This window comes from Glycine max, chromosome 1 (assembly GCF_000004515.6).
Source record: "Glycine max cultivar Williams 82 chromosome 1, Glycine_max_v4.0, whole genome shotgun sequence".
NCBI classification, from domain to species: domain Eukaryota; kingdom Viridiplantae; phylum Streptophyta; class Magnoliopsida; order Fabales; family Fabaceae; genus Glycine; species Glycine max.
The window spans coordinates 28,385,939-28,399,589 of NC_016088.4; the positions used below are offsets into that span (position 1 = coordinate 28,385,939).

The window sequence follows — 13,651 nt, forward strand, 5'->3', positions numbered from 1 at the left end:
CATCAAGTTTTTTGAAATCAAAATAATGAAGAAGTTGTACAAATTTTCATTTCAAGTTACGATTGACAGATTAAACTAACCTCCCAGTTTGGTGTGAGCCGGGTTTCTTCAAATTGTTTCCAAGCTTCAGGATCTAGTCCATATTTTGTGACAACATCCTGTGTTTGTTGGCCTTCACTCTTAGCAAACAAAAATTTTGTAGTCAAGGTGGACTTAAATTGGCGCCATCTCGTCGCAACTGTTGACATAACCTTCGTCTTCACCTTTGCAGCTTCTGCGATATCAAACTTTGCCTGCATACATACATTAGCTAAAATAATAACAAAAAGCAGCCAAATGTATATCATTATACAATACTACAAATCAGCAAGTAGTGAATCACATTGATCTGCAAGTTATTGCACAATGTGAAAATGTGTAAAGGTGAAGCCAATTAGGAGGAATATGCTGAACTTCTGAAGGTAGTTGAAGCCAATTATTATCAGACTAGACATCTGCAATACCCTTATTACTATAGCAGAACTGTGGAAGAGAATCCAACTGGCTGTGTTATTTCCTAAGTATTGGAGTTTGATGGATAATAAATGAGATCAAGGAAAGAAGATGGTGGCTGCAGTTGAGAAAGATTTGTTTCTGTTTTTGGAATTTCCTTTTTTCCTTTTCTTTGTTAAGTTTTGGCCTTTCTTCTTGTTTTAGTACACAAAAGAAAAAAAAAGAGCAGTCTAAAGCAGAGAAATATAATGTGTACATTATTTTGTGGCGTAATACAATCAATTTATTCAAATTTCTGGCAGTGTTACTTTAGAATCGAGAACTGAGAAAGTGGTTGTAATTGGATAACATGTAATAAGTACATACACTATTTACTGTAACATATTACTAGTTTTCTTGTCACTTGTCTCTTGGACCAGGGGGTGTGTTTGTTAACTATGGCTACTACCAGTACTGGCATGAGGCCTCCTGTATGCAACAGTGTCGGAAAAGAACACCATGAATGCATTCAGGCCAGTGGAAAACAATTGGCTTTGCTATTTGTAGCACTTTACACAATAGCAGTGGGTGGTGGAGGAATAAAATCCAATGTCTCAGGTTTAAAGATTAAAATAACAATAAGTGCTCTGACTAGCCCCATGGATAAACACCCTTCCTTTGTTATATGCACTTGACCTCTTATCCACTACACATTCTGGCACCTGAACCAAAGTAAATTAATTGAAACCCAAAGAAGAGTAAAATGTCCACTATTTTTTTAAAGACTATACATGTATCCTAATTAATTCTGCTTGAATCGAGTAGAATCGAGTAAGATCATCATAAGCAACAAAGTTAATCCAATTACCTAACACGCATCTTAGCAAATTCAAATTCATGCAGTTTTACTTTTTTGTTGAACTTTGGGTATCTCATTATTCCTTGATCACTAATCAAAAATTAATTTCTCAAAGTACTGATTGAGAAACTTATTTTTTCTAACTTACTTTTTTTCATATGTATGAACATAAAATCAAATCCTAATTACATACTTAAGATTATTTATTAATCATGTTGGTTCCATGCAGTTGTACTTTATTTTATTGTTCAAAACACTGCACTGTCTGCATACTTTTACTGCAAGAAATCAGAATTTTGTATGATAAAGAACATGTTATGTAACTGTGTATGACCAATAAGCTCCAAATAGTACACACTTTTACAGGGGGACAACTATTTATTAAAAAGATGAAAAAACAAAGTCACAAACCAAAAGTCTAGAGTTGATATTAACAATTAAAAAAAGTATACGCAGATTAAATTACACCATTCCTTGAAATACAAAATGTTTTTCCAATTTTAAATATATAACCCCCTTACAAGTTACACCATTCCTTGAACTAATAACAATTTCTTAATTTTAAGAACTAATATTTAAAATTTAAATTTTAAGAACAATAAGTGGTTTGATCCAGGCAGCCACTTCCACCTAGTTTGAAAAGAGATTGTTGTTTTTGAAGGTTTGGAAAGTATAATAAGGTTCTGAAGTGGTTTTCATGATTCAAATATCATACAAGTTTACAGTCGTTCATTCTCAATTTTCATTTTTTAAGTTATCATTTTAAATTAATGGATTTTGAATTTTATTTTTAAGCATGTATTTGTGAAATGTGCATGTGCACTGCATTTGGCATATTCCTCTGCCACAACCCTTTTGTTTCTGATTTATCAATGATATTCACTTGTCTTGATGGGACTTCCTCACCTTTCATTTTGTTCACACTAGTTTAGTTTGTTACCCAAGACAGTACTAAATTGAATAATTGATATTCTTATTCTTATTGAAATAATTTGTTTTTATTTTTTTAAATTTAACTTTGCATTCTCTTAGGAATTTTTGGAACAGTGCTGGCAGTGTTGCTCATGGGGTTTGTAGCATGGGGTTATCAAGCTATTCAACCTCCTGCTTCAAAGATATGTGGATCTCCTAATGGGTCCACTATAACAGCACCCAGAATCAAACTAAGAGATGGAAGGAATTTATCATACAAAGAGCATGGTGTCCCAAAAGATGTAGCCAAGCATAAAATCATCTTTGTCCATGGTTTTGATGCTTGCAGGCATGATGCCTATGTTGCCAAAACACTATCACCTGTAATTGTTCTATATCTTTGAACTTTGTGTTATCTTAATTTGTAATGCTAATTTGCAAGATGTTGCTGAGAAATTAGGGGTCTACATTGTATCTTTTGATAGACCCGGGTATGGGGAAAGTGATCCTGATCCAATTCAAACACTGAAGAGCCTGACATTAGATATAGAAGAACTTGCTGATAAATTGGGATTAGGGCCAAATTCTACGTAATATGTTTTTCTTTGGGTGGCCAGGTTGTTTGGAGGTGCCTTATGTACATCCCTCACAGGTATGATGTATTCAGGTTAAATGTAATTCTGTTTGCTAAAAAAAGATCATTGTTTGGCATGTAAATGTTTGCATCCTCTTGCTTGAATTTGTATTTTAGTGGTGTGACTTATGAGTGATACAAGATCTTTGTTCCTTTACACTTATTATGCAGAATTTTGATCTAGGCTGTCTCCAAACAGAAATTTTGAATGAATATTAACTTTAGGTTTCCTTGGCCATTAGGCTAGTGCAAGTGTAAATATCCTAGGGTTGTGAAATTGTGCTTGTCTAAGATAACAAATCTAATTGGGAGCTCAATTAGCAAAGAATAGAAGAATCATATGAAACCTAGGCTTAAAATGTAGGGTTCTCAAGGACCATACATCTTGATGGATAGAATTTCTCGGAAATGAACTCTTCATATTGTATTCAAAGCTAGATATATAACATATATAGCACTTAATAGAACTGTTTTTGAGTATAAAAAAATTATCTTCCTGGATATTCGAGAGACCGACACTCTGTCCACTCTCTTAATACTAATTGTTTTTTCTGGACCTGTATTGCAGGAGGAAGAAGTAAAAGGTGCAGTTGTTGACTAATTAATATTTATTTACCTTGATAGCCTCATCTAACTAAGTAATATTCATGTTTCAAATAAAAACTGCCCTTGTGCCGTTCTGTACAAATATAGGAGTCTAGGATAGTGATTAACTATTCAAATAAAGGACAAGTATTTGTTGTAAAAGGCAGCAAACACATGTAGACATTATAAAGGACAAGTATTTGTTATCCTCAATTATGTTTTTAACAGAAAAATTGATTCTTAATTCAAATATAGTAATTGGTATGAAGGACTTACTAGAATGTCATTCCACACTATCTCCTTTAGCGTTTCAGGTACGTCTTTCCAATTATTGTGGATAATGGGAACCTTTTCTCGCGCCACTACGCCTTGGTAGCTGTGGAACTTTTCACGCATCGGTCCCGATGCTCTCCCGGTAGCGGGATCCACATAAACTGCCGGTCTGGGCTGATCCACGGATCTTAATGTCAACGTTCTCAGCCGTGTGGTTGTTCTACTCCTCTTCGAAGTGGCCTCTAATTGACCATCGGACTGCGGAGGAGACATCGGATCTGCGGCCATGATCCTGTAAATAAAATACACAATTAATATTACTGATTAGATTTACACATTAAACAAAGAAAATGCGTAATAGTAAAATAATCATTATATTTACACATTAAACAAAGCATTACTTTCGCACTCAGCCTGTAGGAATGTTTTCCCATAGACCTTCATCATGATCTACACGATTTGCATGTCCATCATCCACTTCATCAGCTTCATTCATTGAAGGCAATTGTTTTGAAAAACCAAACATTTGACCAATGTCAAGGGTTGACTCATCATTATGGTAATTCATTCCACTTGGTCTTCCTTGCAGAACCACACACAAACTTGAATTACATGGATCTTGTACATAGAAAACTTGTCTGGCTTGTTCTGCCATAATGAAAGGTTCGTCCATATATGCCACCTTACTAAGGTCTACCAAAGTAAATCCCAATGGATCTTGAAACACACCGGTTGTCCCGTTGACCCACTGACACTTAAAAACAGGCACTCTAAGTGCAGTATAATCAACCTCCCAAATTTCTTGAATGACACCAAAGTAAGACATGGATGCTCGAATGTGGTTGTTGTCCGATGTACTGCAAAAGTGATCCGAATCAGCATCAACACATACCCCACTATTTTGTACGGAACTTTTATCATCTTGGGACTTTGTGTAGAATGAATAATTGTTAATGTCATACCCCTTCCATGTAGGGACATTCAGATTTGGGCCAATGGCTAACAATGTCAGTCTTCTGGAAACACTTTTATCAGCAAATATAGTTTGTCTAAACCAATTTATGAAAGTTTTGTTGTGCTCTTGCAATACCCTCATCATGTTCATTTTGGGGTGAGTATCTCTAACATGTTCATTGTCATAACATTGTATCCACGAGTACCCTTGCCTGCTTTTGGCTGGTCATGCCAGGATGCAGGAACACCGACAGGTTTCAATGAGTCAATGTACTGTGAGGCAAACTCAATGCATTCTTCAGCAACGTATCTTTCCACTATTGAGGCCTCTGGTCGATGTCGATTCTTCGTATAACCCTTTAAGACCTTCATGTACCGCTCAACTGGATACATCCATCTAAAAAACACAGGACCACAAGACCTTATTTCCCTTACCAGATGAACAACTAAGTGTACCATTATGTCAAAAAATGAAGGAGGGAAAAACATCTCCATTTGGCAAAGGACAACGACAACCTCATCTTCCAAAGCATCCAACTGTTTAGGGTGAATAACCTTCACACATATAGCATTAAAAATGAAACACAAGCGACTGATTGCAACACAGACCTTCTCAGGCAATGTTCCGCGGATTGCAACAGGCAAAAGTTGTTGCATTAACACATGACAATCATGCAATTTCAAGCCAACCAACTTAAGCTCATTCACAGACACAAGACTCTTGATGTTTGAAGAGTATCCTTGTGGGACTTTCATAGTACGCAAGCATTCACAAAAACTTCTCTTTTCAGCTGTTGACATTGTGTAACAGGCTGGGGTAGATATGTCCGTCGACCTTTTGAGATAGGATGCAACACCTGACGTATACCCATGTCAACCAAGTCTTGACGACACTTGAAACCATCCTTTGTCTTGCATTTAATGTTTAGGAGGGTCCCAATTAAAGAATCCCAAACATTTTTCTCCACATGCATGACGTCTATACAATGCCTAACATGATGATCAGACCAGTACGGAAGATCAAAGAAAATAGACTTCTTTTTCCACATGTATGAATTGGATGATGGTTTTTTTTTGGGACTTGCCGAACATATTTACGACATCCTTGACCCGCTCATATACTTCATCGCTAGTTAATGGATTTGGCGCAGTTTCATGTTCTTGACTTCCATCGAATGCCTTTTTCAATCGTCGATACGGATGATACTGTTTGAGAAATATTCGATGCCTAGTATAGACAATCTTGTTTCCATGTTTAAGTTGGCGGAAACTTGTATTCTGCTCACATATAGGACATGCGTGATGTCCTTTGAAACCATCCTTTGTCTTGGACCAACTATCATCATACTTAGTATAACATACTTTCGCTTCATGCACAACCACAGAGGGAGATTATAAATGAACAGCAAAACGGGCCACGAGCTATGGTTAGTACTTAAGGTTCCAAATGGGTTCATTCCGTCTGTTGCAAGACCAAGCCTTAAATTTCTAGGCTCGGCCCCAAAGTCAGGATATAGACGATCAATTGCCTTCCATTGCGGACTATCTGCAGGATGTCGCAGCAATCCATCTGATTTTCTGGTATTTGCATGCCATATAAGGTTTTGTGCATCTTCCCCATTAGCAAACAACAGCTTAAACCTTGGTATTATTGGGAGATACCAACACACCTTTGTTGGACGGCGGTTGGCGGCAGATACTAGTACACTAGAATCTCCGTTGGTCGGTCTGTACCTTGAAACCCCACACACAGGGCAGTAATCTAGTTCAACAAATTCATCTATGTACAAAATGCAGTCATTACAATATGCATGGATTTTTTCGTACTGCATCCCAACTGGACATAAAATCTTCTTTGCGTCGTAGTGATTCTTTGGCAAGACGTTATCAGCAAGAAGAATGTTTTTCAACAACATCAGCAACTCACTAAAACTCTTGTCACTCCACCCAAATCGAGCCTTCAAGTTAACCAGAGCTAACACAGCAGACAACTTTGTGAAAGATGTGCAGCCGGAATACAAAGGCATTTTTGAATCAATTTCTATGTTGTCATTCAAGGGTGCATGTGCCTATTCAAACCCCTCTTGCCTAAGATCACGAATCATTTCTTCTATAGGATTTGCAATGTCTGCAATAGCGTCCTCAGCCTGTGACATGTAAGTTGTATCGAGGGATTCCCCATGCCATATCCACTTGGTGTAGCTATGAATAATTCCTTCACAAATAAGATGTGTTCTTATGTCATCAACAGTTTGGCGCCTCCCATTTCCACACTTGACACATGGACAAAAATATTTTCCCCACATAGGTTGTGCATTACTTTGAGCAAACTGCAAGAACTCTTCAACACCATTCTCGTACTCTTCAGTTATACGTGATGCGTTCATCCAACTTCGATCCATGTTACACCTTCTATGTGAAACCTTAGTGGCTTAGGAGTTACTTCACATGCATGAGAAGGTGACAGCACCAATTGCAGTAGAAAACACAGCAGCACTGCACCTTTCGTACAAAACACTGTAGTAAAAAACACAGCAGCAATTGCAGTTAGTTGGAGGGTGATATGATTTGGAGGGTGATATGATTTGGAGGTTGTGAAACTCATGAAAGACAACATAAAAGGTTCTTTTAGCAATTATGCAACCTAAAAGTGAATACAAACTGCAGAAACGAAACCAATGAAATTTAATGACGAAAGTGGTGCAATAACTGTTTTGACAGTTTGGAGACATTGGAGATGTTGGTGATGAAGAAGCCCTGGTGGAGGGTGGCGTTGGAGACGAGGGAAGAGAGGAGGAGCTTCAACTTGGTTTGGTATGTTGTGTTGGGTTGGTAAAATGGTCCATCATCTGTGCAGGCATGTGCGCTGTATATAGGAGCTGCTGCTTCACTTGCAATGGTCACCAAGGTGAAGAGAAAGAGGAGTAGCAAGTGGGATGAAGAGGATTTCAAGTTTAACATCTTTGTCCCTCCCAAAGACTTTTGGCATTAAACAAAAGTTATATGAAACACGAAAGACTTCTGAGATATCCAATAATTTTGATTGTTAAAACTAATATTTTGATTTCACTTAATCATGTATATGAAGCACAAAAGTTTTCTAAGTTTTAATAGAGAAAGAAGTGAGACTAGTCAAAGGAACGGACTAAAGAATCCATGGTCAATTTCGGCGTCTAAAGAATGGACAAGAGGTTCTACTTGCATCAACTCACAATAATTATTTCTAACAGGGTACATGTGTATAAATCATTTAGTAAACTATTATAATAAATTTAAATTAGTAGAAAAAATAAACAAACCTGCAAATAATTAAACAACTTCTTCCCAATGTGATTCTTTGGTGCCTGATTCAGCCTAAAAAAGAATTTAACTTTTGTCAATGAACCACATGTATGACAAAAATGACATTTAATTCTCACAGTATATTACATGGCATGATTAACATCTACAATTGTCAATTGATCAATTATCATTATTGCTATTGTCTTGTTAGACTCATTTGTATTATTATCAGTCTTAAATAATATCTTTGTCGGAAGTTTGCAAATGGATTGCAAGTCATTATTTGCATTATTTATCTGCTACAGGAATGGGACACACAAGATGTATCTGAAATTGCTACCGAGGTTTGTGGCTTTGTCACAATTTTATCTGGGACATTTCTTCTTCACTTTTGATCCTACATTTTTTTAAATTAATGCACATTTGGTCTTCAATAATATTTTTAGAATTTAGCAGTTTACCTACTGTCAACTTTTTAAATGAAAATTATTGGCCTGCCAAGCTTGTGTTGATGTGGAACTCATGTTGTACATGACAGTTTGATAATGTAGCATTGATAATGTGTTGATATGATATTGGTAGTGTTGTGGTTTGTTAATATGTTTGTTGGACTGACATGTTATCTATATATCAATGTCCCATTAATAATTTTTATTAAAGATTAACGAAAAACTAAAAATAAATCAAAATTATTAAATTTTAAAAATGTAAGAATTAAATGTGTAAGAAAAAATTCTAATAGATTAAAATTGTGCTATAAAAAACTATAGGAAATAGAACTAGATTTAAGCCAATTAATTAATTGGATAATACAATAAAGTGCTCAAATCTTATTAGATATTTATACAAAAGCATTTTGATGCTAATAAGGCATGCAAATTAAACTTGTTAATACAGCATTGCACGGAAATATTATAATTATCGATACAAATTAAATATTTAACTCTAAGAGGTTTTGCTGTAGAAGTTAATATATAATAACATATCAAATTTAAGGTTTAGGGTTAATTGAGTTTTATTGATAAAACATGTTTACTAATATACAATAGTTACAATGAATCTAAGTCTGAATATCATACCCAAAGATTAAATGTAATTCCAAAATGATTCAATTTTACAATAAACTGAACAATTTGGATTTTAATTCACGGTTTGGAAAAAGGATGTTCAATTACTCAGAAGAAATAGAATCCGAAGAGCAAGAAGTTCACCATTAAAGAGACTAGCAGATAGAAAAGCCTAGGGTTATAATTTCAATCAAGTAAAATGTTACGTACGCCATTTGATAAGTGTACCAATTCAGTCTAATTTTTGAAAATGTGTATACGGATTGTATCCACAAAGGTTATGTTTGTATCAATCCATTTGTGTAAACCAATTTCTAGGCAAAGGATAATTTGATTTTTTGTATAAGACTGTAGAAATTTAAAGCAAACAATATTGTAAATGACTAAAACAAAGTAAATTTCTGAGAGGCAAACAAGCAAACAGTTTGTGTGCAAAGCTGAGTTTAATGCAGATTTTTGAAAGATGTTGGGTGATTGGCTTTACTAAACTAATTTCGGATACAATACTAATGATTTTTCACCCTTCAATACTAAGTTAAATGTAACTCTAACTCACAAATATATCCTAGTGAAAGGCTAGTCACTTAACTTATTCCTAATTCCTTAGTAAGTTAAACCAAGTGATTTGGATCAAAGAAAGGATTAAAAACGGAGCTAACAAACATCATTCCATCTAGATATGAGTCCATTAGAAGCCTTCATTCAGTTTTTAGTTAGTAGTATAGCATTTTTCAATGACAATCACACTATAGCACATGCATGAGTGATTAAACCATAAATAAGACAATAATATAGGAAAGAAGACAATGACAATAAAACAAAATAACACTAAATAGACACTAGGAATAATTACAATAAAGAGTGTTTAGTGCATCTCCATCAAGGATTTTCTAGCCTCTTATTGTCATCAAAGACATATAAAATGTGAAATTGCAAGCAAAAATGAAGAACTAAGGTGGAAGATGAAGAAAGACAAAGATAGGTGAAGCTTCAACTGCCAACACAAAGCCCTTGGTTAGTATTCCCCTAGGATGAGAGTATTTGTTTTGTCATTTCTGCATAAAGGCCAACTCACTTGGCAAGCAGCGCTCACTTAGCGAATTACAGGAAATTGCAAAATCTTCTCTTGGTAGAACGAACAATTCACTTTGCGAGCATGAGTTCATTGAGCGAATTAAAAAAAAGGAGATTCAACTCCATTTGCTTAGATCTCAATGACAGGATACAAGTCAAGGAGACTATGCTAAGATTGTCACGATAAACAAATCGGGGGGGTTGTAATAGGAAGGTCAAGTTCATGCAGAAGAGACTGTATCCAAGAATTTCTAATGTAGTGTTGGCCATATTTCAATTTTCAGCCCTACGTTTGACCAAGCAACAAAGGCTGTTTATTTGTCCACCTAGAAACCATGGGACTTGAAACAACCGCTTAAGTAGCCCATGCTGAAGGGTTCCTAGCAGATACACTACAGAATACATTTGACCACTTTCCAATGACCTAGTAGTCGAGAGAGAAATTGACATATTTTGTTCACACTAGGTAGTTTCACCAATGATGGACCTATAGAGGTGAGGCTTTTTCTTCAAATCAGGTCGAAATTGTTAGAGTTTACACTTTGCAGCCTTTAGGCTTAGGGGTGAAGGTACCTTTAGCTGAGGACATATTAGCTTTGTCCAAAAATGTCTCTAATATATATTCCTTAAGATAGAAAAATACAATCATTTTCGAGATACATGACTTCCATACCCAAGAAGAAGTCCAAAGTATCCCAGTATTTGAGTGCAAATATGGAGCTTAGTTTGGTTATATACTGTTGAATCAGATCATGAGAATTTCCAGTAATGCCTTAAAAGCTAATATTTGAAGTGGAGAGAGACAGTGTATATACTTTGTAAACTACTAATGAGTATAATATTTGGATAAAAGTTATTTTTAAAGTTTGTTTGAGTAAATGTTCTACATTTCAAACAATACACATGCCTTTAGTTATAACTTCAAAATAACTTTTATGGAATAAAAATGAAAAATCAATAAGAAAACAAGGGAAAAAAGCAATTAAAAATGAAACATTTAACCCGCTTCTAACAATATTTTTGTACATGTCTTCTAAATCATACTTATAAAATATCACAAATATTTATGTGTGTTCTACATAGAGCCAAATTAAGTAATATAATAATCAAACCCACATTTGTATATTTTAGGTCAATTGTTAACTTATTTAGTAGATAAAAAAATACGAATTTAATTAGCATGCACTCACAGAACAAAGAAAATCTGGGTTTTTAAAGGATGAAAAAAAATATTTGACAGAAATCAAAACCGAAATTCACTCATTTTAACATAGAAAAAAAAACAATGATTTCATATTTAAGAGGAATAGAAAAAACAAAGAAAATTGTTTACAAGAATCAAAATCAAAATTCGCTATATTTGTAGTTCTATAAATTGCCACTTCTTCTTTTCTTTTCTTTTCTATTATATTATTTTCTTATTTCACCCTATCCAATGGCCATTTCAAGTTTCAACCAAGGGCTCCAACTCTTTCGGGTTCTATTGCATGATACCCAGGAAGCAGTCCAAATATGAAGGTAGTAAACCTTTAAAACCACGCCCTGTGTGCCTCTTTCATGGTCATCTAATGCCTTATGTAGCTTGCATGCAAGCAGTTTGCTAGCAGTCTCAAAGCCCAGTGCCTAAGCCCTATAAACTTCTTCAACAAGAAATCCATTTAGGAATGCATCATCAAGTTGTTGAATTGTCAACTTATCAGTGACAACAAGAGTGATCATGATCTTAATTAATTTTACACTTTTCTTTTTCTTTTTCTTCTCCTAATTAATTTTGTTTGATCCTAAAAAATGAAAGATAAATACAAAAGATTTATAATAATTTACTCAACATGTTCAACTACCTTAATTAGACGCTCCTATTACATTATTAATTAATAGCTGCATTAACTCTATCTTTAAGAATAAGGACAAAACAATCACTCTTAACATTTAAAGGCAGGAGTAACAAGATATTTGTCAAGAGATTTTGTACCTTTGCAGAAGGATAGATATGCTTCAACTGCTTTTCCTTGAGATTTATGATTCTGCTAATATCTGCAGCTAATACCTCTGACTGATGTATATCTGCGACACCAAGAATTAAGAAAAGATATCAGAGTTAATCCATCATCCTCTTGAGAAGCCAACACAACATCTGTTCATCTTTAAACACATATCATATATGCATATACAGATTGTGCTCCATGTTAATTTCGTGCTAAATATCATACCAAAGTATCAAATAGAGCGAGATATATATTCATCGAATGAAACCAGATGAAGATTGATTGAAATTTGAACGTACATCTATCTGATATTTGTTGAAAAGCAGCCAAAATATGGTACCGATGCAGAGATATCTTTGAAATGGAAGAAGAGAGGGTAGCTGATGCAGAGATATCTTTGAAATGGAAGAAGAGAGGGTAGCTGGTATACCTAGCTAGCTTCATATTCTTAACTTATAGTAGGTGCTAGCCAAGAAAGAGACTAGCAATTAGCAGAATGGGGTCTTATTAATATTAATTAAGTGTCCTCCTGCGTGGTCTCACTGAACTTTTGTCAACGGTATTGTTAAACTTGGAATGGAATGGAATTAGTCATCAAGTTCATAACTCTCAACCCGGTTTCTTCGAAACATGCAACTCTTCCCTGCCCCACATTTTCTTCTTCCCTTCCCTATATATACATCAAAAAATTTCTTACATTAAAACCCATTCAAGCTTATTTTTCAGTTTCTCTCCTTCTAACCCTCATAAGATACTATCTTTTTTCTCAACCAAGGTAGTGTTAGCGTTTGCAACTCAATTTATGGCCATCTCTGTAATTTTTCCAATTAAAGAGCACATTACATTTTGATCTCTCACAAAAGACACAGACAAAAGATCATATGCATAGAAATATATATAATTAAGGAAATGAAAAAAAGCCTTAGTTATATAATTACATAAAATTAAGCATATATAGTATTTGCCTTTGTGTCTAGTTATATATATGAATGTTCTTATATAATTTACTTCCACATGCTAATTACTTTACATTAACAGGTCCTATATGTCTCCTGCAATGGCACTAAATGAGCAAAAGGGCAACAATGATATCCCAGAAAGTCAATATCAGAAAGGAGTGAAACACTTGTCAGAAGAAAGGTCATCTTAATGCGGTGCCTAAGAAGTACATACTTCCTGTTTCTGAAAGACCCACCAAGAGTAGTGTGGAGGATTCAAATGTTGTGAAGCAAAATCTTCAATTACCCATCATTAATTTTTCCGAATTGGTTGGTCCAAATAGGCCCCAAGTCCTTCGATCCCTAGCCAATGCTTGTCAAGAGTATGGATTTTTCCAGGTAAGACTTTAGTGCATGGACTGAGGACGGATTCTCCTTTGTTTGTTATTCCTTCTGGTTCGAGTAATAATAACCATCACAATTCTCTCCATGTTTTGTTTGATGTTGATTTTTTTTTGGAGAAAACAAAGAGGGGAACGAGCAACAATTTGAAGGTTGTACATTCAGGAACTAAAGAATTCAAAATAGGTAGTAATAAGAGGGATTTGTTTTTGGGA

General features: G+C 34.9%; 1 pseudogene; it reads left to right on the plus strand.

Annotated features, from left to right (window-relative positions):
• The first annotated feature begins 929 nt into the window (after positions 1-929).
• On the plus strand, positions 930-3,457 carry LOC100814058 (uncharacterized; annotated as a pseudogene).
• Positions 3,458-13,651: the final 10,194 nt, after the last annotated feature.